Consider the following 17996-nt stretch of genomic DNA (forward strand, 5'->3'; position numbering starts at 1 on the left):
GATACAGTGAACTTCTCAATCTTTATTTTACTTTTTAGAGGCATAAAGAAATTCTGCTTCTCACATCTCCTTTTTGAATTGCTAGTACATTTTCTGCATTAGCAATTTAAAGTAAGTAAAATTCAGATTTTTTTTTCAGTAATAAAAAGTCCATTAAGGTTTACTTTATCTAAATGACCATTTTGCATATTTTAATTTAATCCACTCTCCTCTGCTATATCCAGTTCATCTACTTGATCTTTTAAATCAAGTATCACAATGCATGATTAACTGAAGTAAATCCTTGACCTCCTGTATGAATCTCCAAAATGAAAATCTAAGACTTTAAACTTTTATGATGCCACCTAGCTTATTTCTGGATTGAAATTACAGGGCTTAATGTATCCAAAGCTAATTATAAAGTCATTCGGAGACAGAACAGAGACAACCAAACCAGATGGAATTCATTACCAATCCTCCTTCTGAGTCAGTCTGGCATTATTAAAATGTGTAATATTTCCATGTAGCAGTGTCTGTTGTAGTCAGTTTCTGTCTAGGTACCAACACTAGAACCACTTCTGTGAACTCTTTGTAGAGGTTATCTCTTCTCTTTGCAGAAATAGGTCTTGTCATACTTGACTCATCTGAATTAAATGGACAGTCCAAAATGAATTTGAAGATAGTAGGATGCTTAAAGAGTAATAAAACTGCAGCAAAAATAGTACTGGATTTGTTGAAATTAAAAGAAATAGGAAAAGTATGTTTAATAGCTGATAGAAAAGACAATAATACTTTGGATGAATTGAGAAAAATATTGTTTTCCATTTGGAAGTCCCAAGGAAAAATTTGGAATAAGAACCCAATTTTTATTTATATGCCTGCTTCCCCTCCTCCTGTTTCTTTTGTCTTATGGAAGAGAAAGAGTAGGGAAAGAGGACAATAAATGTCACATATATTTTGAACTTCTCATAAGCATTCAAAATTCATTTGGGCAGACTGAAATGTATGTCACCATTACTTATTCAGACAGAAGTGTTCTTAAACCATATGCACTCCAAACTAGTGCACAGACATTATCAGGCTGTGAGTACAACCTAATATATCCCACCTCCCATCAAGGCTGGTTAGCTGAATCTAATCTGCTAAATCACCTTCAGTGCAGAGCTGTCTTGGGTCCACAGGTCCTAGGGCTCGTTGAGGGGTCTGTTTACTTGCAAAACTTTGCCTTATCATAATAGCATGAGGAATAGGACTAGATCACTATGAAAGAGAAATTTCATCAGTATGAAATAACTTCTATTAGTTTGAAAAATTATCAAAATCAGATATGAAACTAAGCATTTTTAATTATCTTAGTAGGAAACATAGCCAACATATTTACAGGGATCCTGATTATTTTAATTTATTGTTTTAAATTTCACAGCTGAAGAGCAGGCTTACAGGACTGAAGACATGGAAGTGAGATTTGTAATTTATTAAATTAAATTAAGATAATGTCTTAAATTTCCTGTGAGTCAACATTATGTTACTCCCCATTGTACATCACTCACACTTGAGCAATTGTCCTGGTTCCTGCTGTCAGCTTATTGGAGAAAGTCAGAAGATCTTCAAGTTGCTTGTTTTGATCTACAGTCAATTTTATCTAGAATTCATACTGTGTATGCTTTCCAAATTCGATCATTAGTTAAAGAAATTGAGAAGCAATTTATCAAATACAGTAAAATAACACAGTAAATTCTTTTTTAGCACCTGCTAAAAATGTTGCTGTTAAAAGGACATAAATGACGCTAGAAGTTGATCTCATTTAAAAAGGCAGTTGGAGGTTAGGCCCTTTTCTTGAAGAATAGGTACAGTACACTCAAGATTTCTGAGGCTCATATTGGATTCAACTGTGAAGTCTTTATTTCTAGGCAAGTCTCACCATGTGGATCAAGTATAGAAAAATCTGCCTCCTTCTCCGGTGTGTCAGTGCCTGCCCTCAGGAAAGGATTTAGAGCTCTGAACAAGTGGGTGGAAATGCTCACTATGATTTCTGAGCTGAAGCTTTCTATTTAGATGCCATCTGATATTTCCCGCAAGCCAGCCTGAAGCAACACCCTGTCCAGCTGCTGAGTTGCAATTCAATATCTTCTAGCCTTTGTGTGGGAAGAAAACGTGCTTCATTAAGAAGTTGTAATCCAAGGTGCAATTTCAAACCTGGCTGACTTTATGTGGGATCACTTCAGCAAAAAAACCCTCACACCTGAAAGCAAGGGAAAAAATATCCCAACCCTAAACTTTGTCTTCAAGGACGAAATATTCTAGCAGGGTATTTTTTTTTCAAATTGCCTCTAGGAAAGTATGTCATAGCTGCCCTGTAAAAGAGTACAACAGCACCGAGGTTGAGCTGGTTTGTGTTATCACCTCTCCAAAGACTTAGGTCTTCATTCATCCAAGATGGGCATTGTAATACTACCCACGACCCACACAGTCCTGGGTTTCAGTCTGCTTTAAAGTTCTGCAGCTGAGATGGACTAACCAGCTCAAGGTGCCTCTCCACCCACTGACCATAGCAGGAATCTAGATGAACTAGTTCAATCTAGAAGCCTCACTCTTACATAGCAGACTTAGGAAAGATGAATCCCAACTTGACTACACAGAGGCATATCTGGAAATTTCTCCTAGATCTAATGCTGAATGTGCTAACACAGAGAGTAAGGGAAAAATATTTTAGCAGTAGGTATGAATCAAGCTGTGCTAAAATTATTCTTAAAAATAAGAAATCTTTCTGTGTTTTAGAAATACAAAAAAAAATTATTCATCTGAAACAGAATGAAAACCAGCTGGTTTTTCTAGTTGCACATTATTGGATTTCTCATTTATGAACTTTAAAATGAATGTATGCAATAAAAGCAGACCAACTGAGCAGAGTTCAGTATGAGGCCTATGACAAACAGAACCCTTGTCCTTCTTATCAAGCAAATGGAAGACAGGTAGCACAAAACAAAATACTAATAGGGGAAACTAGCAGATTAATGTGATAAAAATTCCTGCACTTGCAGCTCTAATGTGTTTATTGGCAGAGATGCAAAAATGCATGTAGCCTACTTTCAATTTCCCAGAGCGCAACTGATTTAATGCTCTTATGTTGCTCAGGGTAACAGATTCCCACCTAGGAGTCCTCCCACGTCACAGGATCAATGGTACCCTGGAAGTTGCAGCAGAAAGAAATTATAATGTGCACCAAATTGTAGGAGCTGATAAAGAAAACACATTTGCCCTTCATGTTTTTTTAAAGAGATTCTTTTTCATTATGACTTGTAAATGGTTCCTCTGTGAACTGCAGAGATAAATTTAAATAGGCTGTTTTTCCCCCCAGTTTTTGGAAATCTGCATGTCTCCTGTCCCAAGGATGTTAATATTTCAGGATTATAGATTAAACTAGTCCACTTCCTCACTTTGAGTCAAGGTCAAGTATAGCTGAACAGCCCCTCATAGATGTTTTTCTCCTATGTTAATCATAAAAACAGGCAACACAGAGATTCAACATCTTCCCAAACAAGCTTGATCCCATTTGACAATACTTACAGTTAGAAATATTTTCTAATATTTTATCTTATTAACTATTGAAGCAAATTTAAACTGGTTTTGCCTTTTTTTCTTTTCCCTAGTCCTGTGTTCTACAACTGTGGTATGTTACTAATTACTGTTTTCTTGGATAACATTTCACATATTTGAACTTTTTTATGGTCCTTGGTCTGTGTTCCTTCCTAATGCTTTTATCTTACCTTTCCTCCTGCAGCCTTAGCAATCTCATTCCTTGATTCAGATAATTTACAAATTTCCTTTCTTACTGATTTTCTCTGAGTTTGCATTAAGTCATTGAAAAATGTTTGAAACTGTTCTTATACATGAGAAAGTACTTGGAATAGAATTACTGTATTAACAGTAACCCCATGACACCTGGCTTTAGTGGATAAAGCAACTAAGTTGGAAAGATATTTCCAGACTTTGTAGTTCTCCATTTTAGGATTCTGTAACATTCTGTTCAGCTAGTTAATTCTCAATTAGAGGTTATGCATTTGATTTTCTTCCTGGATGTAATATCTCCATCCGATACTAAGAAAAAGAACCTTACAGGTATCACCAGTTCTTCAGTTAACCCACATAATTTGAATTCAAATCTGATCCTTCAGAGATTTTAAGCCTTTTTCAGCTAAATATTATACAGAGATTTTACAAGTATGGGCCCTATTTCATGATCCAAACATCCCACCCAGATCTGTCTTTCTGATTTGACAACAAACCATTGATAACTACACTGAGAATGTTGGTTTCCAACTATTTGTGCACAGAATTATTAGCAGTTTGTTCTTTTCTGTTTCTCTTGACTTTCCCACTGCAACACAGGATAGAACTATGTCCAGAAGGCTTTTGGGATCAAGATGCTGCAATCATCTCTCTGGAATTCACAGGCCAGTAATCTCATCAAAGGGTTACACTATTCTGACATTAGTTGCTCTTGACAAATTGATATTGGTGGGTTGTAATTACCTCTTAGGTGAATAACCGTGTTTCTGCATAGTTTCAGGAGCTAAGTTAAGTGATCTGTTCTGTAATCCATCACTCTTTTTTTCTCCATCAGAGTAAGTTTTATCTAAACTGAGTATATGTTTTATCTCTACATCAGAGACATACAGATGTTCCTGATGTCTTGGTATTAACAGTAATAGCAGTGTCAGGCCAAAATTGAACCTTTCTATCTGAAGTGCTAAAGCAGAAAAAAACATTGATGAAATTCTTTGTGCCACTCATTATATTTTCAGGCTTAGTCAAATAAATATTGTTTCTTTAAAAAAAAGATATATTTATTAATTCAATTAAAAATAACTTTTATGCTGCCAGCTGAAATACTTTCCACATGTTAGGCTTTAGGATATTTTTAACACCTACCCTGTTTTCTGTATTAATTAATTTTCTATGGTTCTCTTTATTAATCTTCAGGTCATTAGGAAACTATAACATCTTAACATCCTATTGAAGAAATGTAGGAAATTGGTATATCAGGCAGTTTATTTGTTTGACCAATTTCAAAATTATTTCCTTTTATTAAAAAAAAAATTATTCAAATTAGTGTGGAAGTAACCTTCCACTACAGTGCTTAAATGCAGACAGAGGGAGGAGGCCCAATTAATACGAAACAACAGCAGAAAAAAAAATGCAGCAATTTAATCATATGAGTAATATATTCTGACTAAATATTTTTTTAAAAAATCATTTATTTTTTATGTTAGAAATCAGTGGAATTAATCTCAAAATTATTGTAATTTCTGAATTAAAACCCTTAAGCCTACAACAACATGATGTTGGTATGACAAAGAATCCCAATATGGAAATTAATTTTTTTTTTCTTATTCTTTGAGCTTGGCTTGAAACGCTAACCACTGTCATACAAACATGGGGCCATATAATAACAAATTGTGATAAAGAGCAAATTTCTGTTAACTGTTTACAGAAACAGTGTTCTAAGGCATCTACTATGAAGCAGTTTAAAATTAGTGTCACTTTCTTTAACTTCTTAATGTTTGTTTTGTAATCTTTATAATTAAGCATGAGCTTATATATACATACATGTGTTACTGTGTATGCAGTGACAGTGCATGTAAAACTAGGCTCTTGCGAACAGTTAAAATGTGATGCCTCACAGCATACAATTCTATTTCTAGTTCCTTAAAAATTAAGATATATTTTCATACATTAATTATTTAGAATTTCTGTATTTTATATGAAATATATTTATTTTCCAACAAATTTTAAAGTTTAAGTTTCCAGGCTGAAATTTTCCAAGATGGCAATTGGAAACAAGCTCAATTTTGTTATAAATTTTCCTCTAGAGTAAGAAACATTAGAAACAAAACAGGAAACAGGAAATTATCAGATAATATGTACCCCTCCAACAAAAAATGTCATTATACACTAAGGTACCTACATGCTTTGAAAGATAGAAATGAGGCACTCTTAGAGTTACAAATAAACTTAGTTAATAGTATGAAAATGTATCCAAATATATGATTTATTCAAACCAAAAAAATCTGTATTCATAGTCAGCCGTGTGTCTAGTAGCTATCCTTATGTATACCAGCTTCTTGTTCACTGTGTTGAATTGTTACTGATGCAGGTCTTTAATGAATGGAAAGAGTAAATTTGATGTTTTCTTCAGTCACTTCCTTCAGCTGTCCTTAGACCATGACTCTGCTTGTAAATATAGCTCATAAGAGCTTTGCATTGATTAGTTCTCACTACCAGGACAGTGTCTTGCCTGTGTTCTGCTAACCCTTCCTATGACTATTACCTCATTAATCATATCTACCTGCTCTCTCTTGGAAGACTAACCTCAATAAAACCTATCACAGGGCCAGCCTACCTAGCATGTGGCTCCTGGTAAATTCACATATCAGAATAAGGTAGTTATTCTGTGCTTTGCATTTCTGCAAGTTTTAAAGAAACTTTTTGCTCAGTATTGTTTTCCCAAACTGAAAGGAGCAACACCCAGTACAAGGTGTATTTCTTTCTATATATTGCTCATTAATACTCCAGTTTGATTTTTTCCAACAAAATATTTGAAGGACACATAGGGTTTTCTTCTTTTCATTTCTTAATTATTGTTTTTATTCATTTTATCCTCATTCTGGATGTTCTACTCTAGAATCCAGGCAGTTAGAGTAGGGAAATAAAAGAAGGTTTTTTAGCCTGCTTTATTTGTGAGAAACCCTTGATTGGTAACTGTGTGCCAGAAGTCTGTACTTCAAGGAACTTTATCAAAGTTAATATAGTTGTGATGTCTCCCTCACACACATATGGACATGCAAAATTTCTTATTCTTCTCTAGTCAAGCTACCCTGAGTTGTCCTGATATGTCAGGATAGATCATATTTCCAGACTTTTGAATCCCAGTAATGGGAGTTTATGGTGCCCTTTGTGCCTTTCTGTCAGGTTCAAACTAGTGAAAACATACCTTTCTTTCAATAAGCATCTATAATGTTTTCTCACATCACAGGCTTTCTCTTTGAAACTATATGTAATAATCTCTGTATCTTTTAATTACAATTAAAATTCATAATTATATTATAAACTTTGAATTTAATGCTAGGGTATAAGACATATTCTGTATTGGCATGGTATCACCTGCTTCTGTAATTCTGTAAATTTTTTGCTGATTTTGGTGGTTTTTTTGTTTGCATTTTTGTTTTTGTCTTAACAAACATGTCCTTAGAAGGGCACTTTGTGTATATAAGGTTACGTCTAGTTTCTATTTTGTGACCTATGGATGTATATAAAATTAAAGGGTATAGCATTAAATTCCCCAAGATGGATGACAGATGATGGGTGATTCATAGAGTGAGACAGAGCACATCACACAATCAGCCTGCCAACCGTACTCCTTTGTGCTCAACTTTAGTTTTTTAAAGAGGAGGAGATGGAATTTGGGTATGGGAATTTTGCCCTGTGATTGTTTGATAACCACAAATATCACATTTGCTGTTCATGCACGTACAAATATCCCATGATGAGACAATGGGATGAATAATACAGGACAAGGAAAGTGACTGAGGAAGTCCCCCAAGAACTTAGAGAATCACAGATGAGTCAGTATTAGAAAACTACAGTCTCATAAAGGGAATACTTTAGCACTTTTAATTTATCCTGATCTGTGCCATAATTTTTTATTATGTTCATTGGGCTAACAGATTCTTAGACAACATGATAAGCAAGTAAATTTTGTTTACTTAACCCTTGCATTCTGACACAGAAGGGGATCATCAACAAGCTTTGCTCTTTTTAGTAATAAGAGAAGTATAGCATGTAGTAAAAAATATCAGAGCTCATGACAATTGTATGTATTTGAGTACAACTGTAGTTTTAGATTTTTTTACTAACATCAATTGCAGTAGCCTGAAGAGAAGCAGACATGTAATGTACAATTAAACTGATGAATTTGTATATTAAAGGCAGCCTTACAAGAGTGAATGTCCCAAAGAAGAGCATCATGTTGGCCTCTAATGATTAACAAGAGTTATGTTCTAATCATAAATCTTTATTTTCTTTCAAATTTTTCATCTTTGTATGAGGTGAATCTGGGTCCCTGTTAACTTTAATGTATATATTTTCTTCTGCATTAAGTCAATTGAAAAATTATGTAACAAGGGATTACTTTCATTCCACACTTCCATGTACATATATAATTACCCTATATGTACAAAAACACATTCCCCTGTACATGTGCACATATATATACATATATATATATATATATATATATACATTTCTGAGTTGAGAGCACGTGTCTTTAAAATATTATTTATATTTAATTTGGAAGCTTAAAGAGTGAATTTGAAAATGTAACTTCAGTTCTCATCTCAACTATTTTTTTACTACCATGGAGTGTTTCAAAGTGTATCCATCTACAAGATATCCTAAACAAGTCTTCATTCAGATGTACTGGTAATGAGTTCCTGTGGCCATTACTGTATTGGTGTCAGAAATTCAGCTATTATGAATAATGAAAGGAGTAAGACAGATTGGCACTCAGCAACAGCAAAGGAAAAAAAAAGGTTTGGAAAAAATTCTTGCTAGAGAGTTGAGGAGATTTCATATAAAAACAAGCCTGGTAGGAGAAACAGGAAATGGAAAACTGCTTCTGCAGAAATAACCTGGCCACAAGGGAAGACAGTGGTTCTGTTACTTGTTTTTGCTATAATCAAGGAGAATTGTAAATTGATTGAGCTTTCGGACACGCTCAGGAAAAGGCCATTGTTAATTCTGTAATAACTTCTACTCAGTTTTTGCGGTCTACTGTGACATACAGTGCTAATTATTTCTTGAAGTGTGGAGTTTTCCTGAGAATAAGATTAATGCAGACAAGAAAAATAGGCACCTGCTGCTCCCATCAAATCCTGCAGTTATTTGTCAACTGTTTCTGCAAATCCATTATATATGCAACAGAAAGCACAACTGACAGAACAAAATAGCAGTCTAAAAAGAGAAACAAAGGTACCATTTTGGCAGTCAAACAGCATTCATTTATTTCCCATTTATCATCATGTAGCTTGACTCCAAGTGTTTGGTTGAAGAAGCAAACCTAAACTGAGTAATAATATAAAATCTTATTTCTATACACATTTTGGAGTACATACAGCATTCCTCTTTTCCTCCTTCATCATCATCAACAGCAAATAGCTTTTGCTCTTTATGACTTCACTATGACATCACATTGTGGTGCCATCTCTCTGGCCACAGAGAGAAACAGACAACTTTCCCAGGCATCATTCTGGGAAAGGCTGTGAGAAGCTCAGAGAAAAGAACTATAAACAATTCTTATCTAAGTTGCTGCACCTGGTGTTTGTGAATATGTGGAATGTGTTATGGAGATATGTTTATCAAAGGGTGGTTTCTTAATTAGCCAATGGTGATGGTGTTTTGATTAAAGGACCCATCAGGTCCAACTGTAGCAAACTAGAGTATAAAAAGAAATGCATTTCTTAATAAAGAGAATTAGCCTTCTGATTGCTTTTGGAGTCTGTGTCATCTCTGACTCAGTGGTGACATCACGTAACTTGTATTAAACCTGTTTGTATAAACTCTCTCACCATTGTCAAAAGTTTACTTTATTTCCAAACTGCTTTGACAATGCAGTGAATGGACACGTTGAATCTGTGGTAGTTTTGTCTTTTTACCCTAGTTCAGAAAAATGAGATTATCAACATCAGGAAGCAAATGTGACTAAGTGGGTTTGTATATTTCCCTTGAGTTCCCATTTCAGTATGACTGGCCTACAGTCATGTAGTCATGATACTTCAAATAAGAGATGAATATCTGGAATATCTGGAGGTTTTACAACCTGATATTGTGTGTGCACTTAGTTAATTGTATTCAAGCTGTACAATATTTTGTGAGTTTACAATTATGTTACATAGGAAGGGATTTAAGTTAAAATATTTTGGAGTCTTAGTTAAGGCTTGCAATGTTTGCACCTTATGGTACCATCTTCTTTTGTCCTTCCTTTTTAGCATGTGCTATCTGGAGATCTCTGGCATTCGACATTCTACCTTTGTGTGTCATATCTCTTGTTTGCTACCAACAGATCGAGTTTTCTGAACTCTGGTCTTGCCTTTTCTTTTAGTTTTTCTCCTTTTTATTTTAGGGGATATTTTAAAGATCTTTTTTACTTCCATTGTATTTTCTTCAGCTGTTCCATGAGCTACTGTCCTTGAACCAATTCTTGTCTGACATCATTTCATGTTAATATCTCCAAATAAGAATCTGTGAGATCAACTAGTAGCTGAATTGTGTCCAAAAACATCTCGGCTGCCTTCTGGAAGTATTTTGCATAAATTTGCTGTCAGCTGAAGCTCTACTTGCCTAAAATCTCTCTTAATCTCTCCCACACAAATCTTTCCTTCCTAACTTTTTCAACTGTTATGTCATCCTTCTACTGGCATTTAAAACTCTTTCTGTTTCAGAGAGCTTTCTTGGATTTTCATGACTGGGATATGTTTCATTTCATCTTCTGTAAAACCTCTCACTCCTCTCTAGCCAGATTCCTTTTGCCCTAAGTCTCTGATGGTACAGCTGTCCTTTATCTGGACCTAGAAATCCCTTATTCCCCTCACCTCATGTTAAGAATCATGTTTTCATGCTCAAACCTGGAATAAATATTTTAGTAGAAGTAGGATAGATCCTTCTAGTTAATAATTTAAATGTTTCCTTTGAGAATCACTAGTGAAATAAAATAATGATAGAATGGCTTTTCTGAAATGATTTTGTATGTTTTCTATCATATTTCAGTCAACCTCATCTGTGACTCACATTGCTCATATGATTCTCCCAGTCCTCCTCCTCACCAGTACACACTAGTCTTCTTAATTTGCAATTTCATCTGGACTCAAAGAAATTGGCCAAGGTCTTCTTTTCCTTAGAGCCATTAAACTGTCTTTAATTAATATCTGCCAAGGTCATTAATAATTTTTCAACATTTTTTTGTTAAAAAACAAACTAAAAACTGACTAAAATAGACCAAGGTAAAACAAACCTAGTAAGCAAACACACTGAAATGCATGAGAGATGTTGAAATCTTCCTGCAACAGAGAAATATCTAAGAAATTTTAACACCAGTAATTTAATAAAGCTAGCAATGAAAAATCTCTTGAAGGTAGTGTACCTACTCTGGCTAACAGATAATACCAGAAACACAAATGGAAAACTTCCCTCTTTCAGTCATGATCTTCCTGGTCCATTCCAGCCAAAATCCGGAACTGACAAGAGAGTTTGTGTTTTCTGATGTAATGCTACGAGCCAGAAAAGAACATTTAAGAAAGTGACTAACATCTTTTAGTCCAATTATTTGTCACGTTACTGAAAGGATGACTGACTCAGTCATTCCATCAATACTTTCTGGATGAACACCAATCGATGTAATTGTTGAATGAACTTTACTTTAAGCATAAAGTTCACCTTGAGAAAACCTTATTCTTTCCACAAAGCAAATTACAAGGTTCTCTTTTTGCTCCATCTTAAGAATGTACTCAGTGGCATGGTGGAAACAAAAGCTAAGAGTTATAGCTTTCTGTTTGATATTCTCTTTGCTGAAATGGGATATCCCCTCAGGCCTCTTTATAACCTGAATGAGGAAGTCATATCCCTAAGGGAAAAAGAACTTCTACTAAATTTCAATTGTAGCTACATACAGCTTAAATAGTACTAGAAATGACTTCTCCTGGTTTTCCCACTAAAGTTCAGTGATTCTTTTCTGCTTAGAAAGGCTTCAAAATATGTTTTAAAGCAGTTTATGCTAAGAAGCCAGGGATAGCCATGACCAGCTTCTAGAATTTATCATCTAGGCTCCATAGCACACTATGGAAACATACTTACAGGGCTTCACTGAATGCACTTCTAGTTTCTCATCAGATTTCAGAGCCCTATGAGAGACACTGAAACAAACTTTGAAGTCTGAATAAGGAACAGTGTTGTATTGTGTTTTTATATTTCTGTAACAGTTCTGTAATGGTTTGCCCCTTCACCCCCCATTTTCTGCCAGTGGTTCCACCCCGAGCTTTTCTGCCTTTCCCTCAATGCCAATCGCCCTGAAAATGCCCAGTCATTCCCCTGTCCCCTCCCTGGTACCTTGTCCATCACTCAGCTCCTAATCCCTCTCTTCCAGAATCTTCCACCTTGGGCGTCGAGTGAGTGGAAAAGGGCCAGGGGTCCCTCCCTTGAACTTCCCCCATTGGTTTGTGTGTCTGTCTGTCCTTCCGCCTTCCACTCCCCCGAATCCCCCCACTGGGTGGTGAGTGTCCCTTCCCCCTGGTTACCGCCCCGGTACTTAAGATGATTGCGAAAGCCTCAAGGCCACTTTCAGCTGCCGGGACATGGAATTCAGAGCTCCCCGGAGCTCAGATTAAACCTGAGACTTTTTCCCAGCCTTGAGTCATCTCCCTTATTACCTCCTCATGCCGCCTCTCCTCCATACAAGGCAGACAGCGCAGCGCTCTGTCTTAGCCGCTCCTCGAATCTGCCACAAGACACAGGGGAGTGTCCCCTACTGCTGACCGTGCCTCGGCCGGGCAAGCAAAGCCAGGGAGCTTCAGGCTTAGCACGGCGGCAGAACAGATTCCTGAATTCTGATTTGAGGAAGGAGTAAGCAGTTAACTGAGACTATTTTATATGTGAAGACTGATAATGTAAACTGCTAAGAGAGGCTTTCTTGTGATGTTCTTTACCATAACCTGACCTGACCAGAAAGTCCTGTAGCACTTCATGCACCCAGGTGTCTGAGAACAAATCACTTGCTCCATTATTGTTTCAGTAGGATTCAGAAAAATCTTCAAAACTTATACTTGATAAACTTCCTTTTTAAATGAAATATATCTTTACGTGTTTCATATTTATGTGTTAAACATTATCTAAAATGTCATATTTAATTTCAGTATTTGCCTAAATCTATACCAATTTAGAATCTCTCCATCCAAAGAGAAGACAACATAGCAAAAGTAGAAGGAAGTTAGCAATGTTTTTGTTAACATTTTTTCACTTCAGGGAAAGGGTGCAGAAGTAAACTCTTCTATGACAATTTAAATAATCTGTCTTTCTCAGTAAAATAATGTCATGTCTTAACAATTTTGATACAAGCCTATGTTATTTCACTGTCCCATCATTAACTAATAGACAAATCAGAGAGCATAAGCAGCATTTTCTTTGTTTTGATTTATGCTTTTACTGCAGTATGGAAGCTTAATTTAAGTATTACTGGATTTAGTACATCACCTGAGAAAAGAATTTCAAAGCAATCTTTTTCCCGTGAAATCTGATCAGATATTTACAAACTGTCACTGACAATTATGGCAATTGCCAGTTTATGACAAGACTGATAAACAAATTATCATACAAAGTTATAAGAAAAGCCTCCATGATCTGACTCAAGGCCACATGATTAGAGAGATCTGCCTCCAAGTCTTATTTTAGGATGACCAATAAAAAGAAACTTAAAAATGCATCTCAATAATCTGGAGCATTTTGAAAGTAGGGTCAAAAAGGAAACATTTTATTCAAGGTTATTTAAAATAAATACATGTTGCAGATGGTCGTTAGGATTTGTTTTAAATTAGCAGAGAATTTAATGAGACAACCCAGAAAAGTATTACATAAATAAACTTATTTTTAGCATCTTAGCATTCAGAAGCATTTAAAATGCTTCCCTGTAACTTTTCCCAGGTATGTAATTTCAGACAACTTGAGCCCCTCAGGAAACCCTTCACATTTTCATTTATTATGTAAATAAATAAATACATAATAATTTTATTCCTTTCTCTTGTGCCCAGAAGACACTTCAGTATCATTCAGTAGTTTATTTTAGCCACTTATGACATGTAGTCATCTGTAAGCTGAAATCCTTGAAACGGAATTGTGAAGATAAAACATAAAAATGACAGTTCAACCTGAATGAAGATGCAATGCCTAGACCATTGGGTCTCTCTCATCATTGATGTCTTACAGAGCAATTATCTGAATATTGCACATTACTAATCTGTGATTCCTAGCTAACAGTGCCATTGCTGGATGCACAGTAAGGCAAATTATTGCCTTTCAAGTAAAGAAACAGAATAGGTGTCAGAGATGATATTTAAAGGTGGCTTTAAACTAGATGTCACTGTAAGAAAAAACAATATTTTCTTATACTCTGTTTACTTTTTCTGTAATGTTAAGTAAGGAAGATTAAAAATGTTCTGTATTTTTTTCCCAAAATGGAAAGCATATTTTTCTGTTTCTTCATGTTTTGTTTTTTGTTTTGGTTCTGGTTTTGGTTGTTTTTTTCTGTTCTTTTGTTGTTTACTTTTGGTGGGTTTTGTTTTTGTTTTTGTTTTTTTGGTGTTTCATTTTTTTTTTTAATGATGCTGATGTACTACTGTCCCTGTGGGAGGGAAGTAACACCTTTTTGCAATGGAATATATAATAAAATACAATAATGTAGATACAGATTATTGCCAGTATGCCAGGCAGAACATATTATGGGGATAGATCTGCTGTCCTGATCACCAGCACTCAAATGACTTCAGATCAAATTGTCCATCTTTCCACTTGCAGATTTTATGAAATAGTGGCATAAAGAAACCTAAATTCAATGCTTTATTTTTAAATGCAGTTCACTTCAGCCACAAGAAGATTTGACATTTTAATATTATCTGTCTATTTATCTACAGCTTTCTTATGGACTTCAAGTTTTTAGATACATATCTAGAAAAATTGCAATGTTGGGTTTTGTTCCGTTTTTGTTTTCCCAAAGGTTTGGTAGATTAGTGCTTGTGTAAAATTGCATGTGCTGGTAGGAGTACATGACTAGTGGAATCTCTCCCATTCACACAGGTAAAAGCTCGGTCTGGCTGTCTGAAAAACAGAACTGTGCTTTAAAACTATGGAAGAAAATCCAGTAGGGATACCACTGCAGATCTTACTTCAGAAGTTTCAGGGAAGCATTGGGACTTAGGTCCTGTGCAGATATCAGGGAAAGTAAAATTGTAAAATTTAAATATCAACATTTAAATTGTAGGAAATACTTTAAGGTTGAGAAGAGGGGCAAAAAATTGCCCCTTATTTGTGGAGGTCCTGCTATATAGCAAGTTCTCACACCAGCAGAAATTTATCTAGTCTTCAACAGGAGATAACATTAAATCAGATTAAAAAAACCCTGGGCTCTTCAAAGAAAGAATGAAACAACATCCCTTCCTCCCCTGGCATCCCGAAGCCAACTGTGTGAATGAAAATTACGTTTTTAAAAATTAATAGGTTTTGGGCTGGTTTGGTTTTTATGCTATTTTCCCTATACATAAACTGTCTTTCCTGACTAAATTAAATTCAGGTTACCTGGAGCACAATCCTGGGTCACAGCTACATCTTCAGCCTGTTCTGTATGTAAATGAAATAAACCATTTTTAAAATGGCCTTATGTTTGTTTCTGTTCTGTTTCTTCTCTCTGTTGCAGCTTTTTCATCCCCTCAGCCCCTTTTTGTTTTTAAAGTGCCAGTGAGGTGGATATTTCTGCCTGTGAAATCCAAAGCTCCTTCAGTCTTCCTTGCTATAAGTCTGGGCTTAGTCTGTGCACCTCAGAGCTTGAATGTTAGCATTTGATGTGTAAAAAGACAGAGCTTCCATATTTCTGACTGGCATACAAGATGTTTGTGTGCAATGCATGAATCCAACAAATATGCAACCACTTTGGACTACTGAGTCCAATGTGTATGGGGTCTGCCATGTCTGAATATCTGCCCTAGCACTCCTGATGTTGAACTGATCCCATCTCTGATCAAATTAGACATGGTACCCTAGTACATCCAGCTCTGTTTGCAAAACAAGCATGTTCATCACTCCATCCTCCACACAGTGGAGTTGGTATGGTCTGATTCCCAGGTATCACTAGCCCCTGATGGGCCTATTAGGACCACTGCCATTTAAGATGCTAAGCTGCCTGGACTCTCTAAATCCCATACTGATGGTCAAAGAAGCCTTACAGTGGTAAATGATACCTTAGAAAGTGGGCAGGTAAGGAGACTGCCTTGGAAACATGTTCATGGCAATCTTTCTATCTGGCTGGTAAGCATTTTCAGCTATAAATTTACCATGAATTTTTGATCTACAGCCAATTTTCTTCAGCTCTTTATTCATCTCCTGTGGAGTACACTGCTGAATATATATTTTTTCAAGCCATGGCTTGACTGGAGTTACTGCCATTTACACAGTGGAACTCCTTCCAAATCACAGACAAAACTACAAACAGCCCTGAGGAACAGGCAGTGATGTCTCAAGGGAAATTAAAAAAACCTCCCAGGCTTTTACGACCTATATTTAACCAATTTTATATGGGGATTTTATACCATTAAGCACAGGGGAAATAGTGCTGTGAATATTTCAGACCCTTAGGCTTCCATCAAAAATGAGCTGCTGCAAAAAGTGAATTTAAACTGTATTTAGATCACAATATCAGTATCCCAAAATTGGCTCTCAGTGGAAGGCTGAGAATTTTCTCCTGAAAAGGGAACCCCTCCATAATTCATTAGCTTCTTTTCTGTATTGTAGATTAAAAAAATGAGCAAAAAGGCTATTAAATAATTTTAAGTTTCATGAAATGGAATGCATAATATTAGGCTTCTGGTACACAAAAGTTGCAAAATATAAGTTGTTCTATTTAATAGGCATAGAAAAGAAATTCTAATTATTTTTCTCAGCAAGAAGAAAGTCTTATATTTCAGAAGAGTTTTTCACCTGTGGACAGCCTAGTTTATGAAGTGAGAAAAAAACATTTACAAGAGTTACCCGACTTTTTTGAATCCCATGTTGGGATTATACTTTACACTGGAGCCTGTGTACTTATTGACCCAAAAGGTATAGCCACCATAGCTGATACCAGTAGAAAGCAGCTGGGAATTTGAAATTCATCCTATTCTCTTCTGCTACCCCTGAAAACTTACGCTCTGCAAAAGGCATCGTGCTGGGAGGTGTGCAGAGGAGTTTCCATGGCTGATTATCTACCTGCAAAGCCTCATCTGTTTGTTTATGAACTCCTAAGGAATGGGGACACAGCAAAAAATCTACGTGTCCAGTGCCTTGTGCTTGTTATTTCTGCCCCCTTAGTGAGGCAAGGAGAGATGTATGTAACATCACACAGATTATAAAAGTCATGTTCTGACTTCACTTTTGTAGCACTTCCTAAAACATAGGGCTGTTTCCTGCTAGCAATGACAATTTGGGGCCAATTTTGGTAATTAGATAATTTTTAAATGCCTTAATGAAAGCATTCAGTAGTGTACATTAAGCTCCCACATGGACAACGTCATTAATACTTTGACTTTTTCCTCCTGAGGAAGCAGTAGGATGGGTAGGAAAATTAAGGATTAGTCATGCTGCTAGGAAGTAAGAGTTTTATACATGCAGCATAATCTGTTCTGAATATTGCTGCAGTATTTAATTGCAAGGTTTGCCAAAAGAAAAGTTCTGAATGAAGAGTAAAAAGAATTTTAAAGAAAAACTATATTCTAGACTTTGCTTTAAATGTCTAGATTATTTAATTGACAAAGAAAGACTATTTGCCAGATTTGATATAATGTTCTTGACATTAGAAACTAAATTTACATAAAATTACGTTATATTACATGCCACGAATTTTTCATACAGCCATGAACTTTTTTTCTCTCTTAATCATCATTTTCACAAAAATTGTAACAGAAGAATATGCCCCTATCATTTAGACAAATAGTAATCAATTGACTGAAGAACTATCATCCAAATGCCACAGTATATACATTATTTTACAAATCTCCTATAAGTAGGCCTGAATATAAACCTTTGATCTTAACTTTGAATTCAGGAGCTACACATCCTCTTCCTTCAAGTAGGTGGAACACAAATATTCTGTTCTAAACTCTTATACATATGGGTTTGGAGACTGAACTCATTGCAGTGTACATCCTAGAAATGTTTTAAAATTGACTGAG

The 17996-nt window shown here is 35.6% G+C and overlaps 1 long non-coding RNA gene across 1 annotated transcript; it reads right to left on the reverse strand.

Annotated features, from left to right (window-relative positions):
• Positions 1 to 11146: 11146 nt before the first annotated feature.
• On the reverse strand, positions 11147 to 17587 carry LOC137475000 (uncharacterized). The gene is made up of 3 exons (XR_010999621.1): positions 16974 to 17587; positions 11887 to 11933; positions 11147 to 11270 (listed from the first exon to the last, which is right to left on the reverse strand). It is a non-coding gene; the product is annotated as an uncharacterized lncRNA (long non-coding RNA).
• Positions 17588 to 17996: the final 409 nt, after the last annotated feature.

The sequence above is a fragment of the Anomalospiza imberbis genome, chromosome 5, assembly GCF_031753505.1.
Source record: "Anomalospiza imberbis isolate Cuckoo-Finch-1a 21T00152 chromosome 5, ASM3175350v1, whole genome shotgun sequence".
NCBI classification, from domain to species: domain Eukaryota; kingdom Metazoa; phylum Chordata; class Aves; order Passeriformes; family Viduidae; genus Anomalospiza; species Anomalospiza imberbis.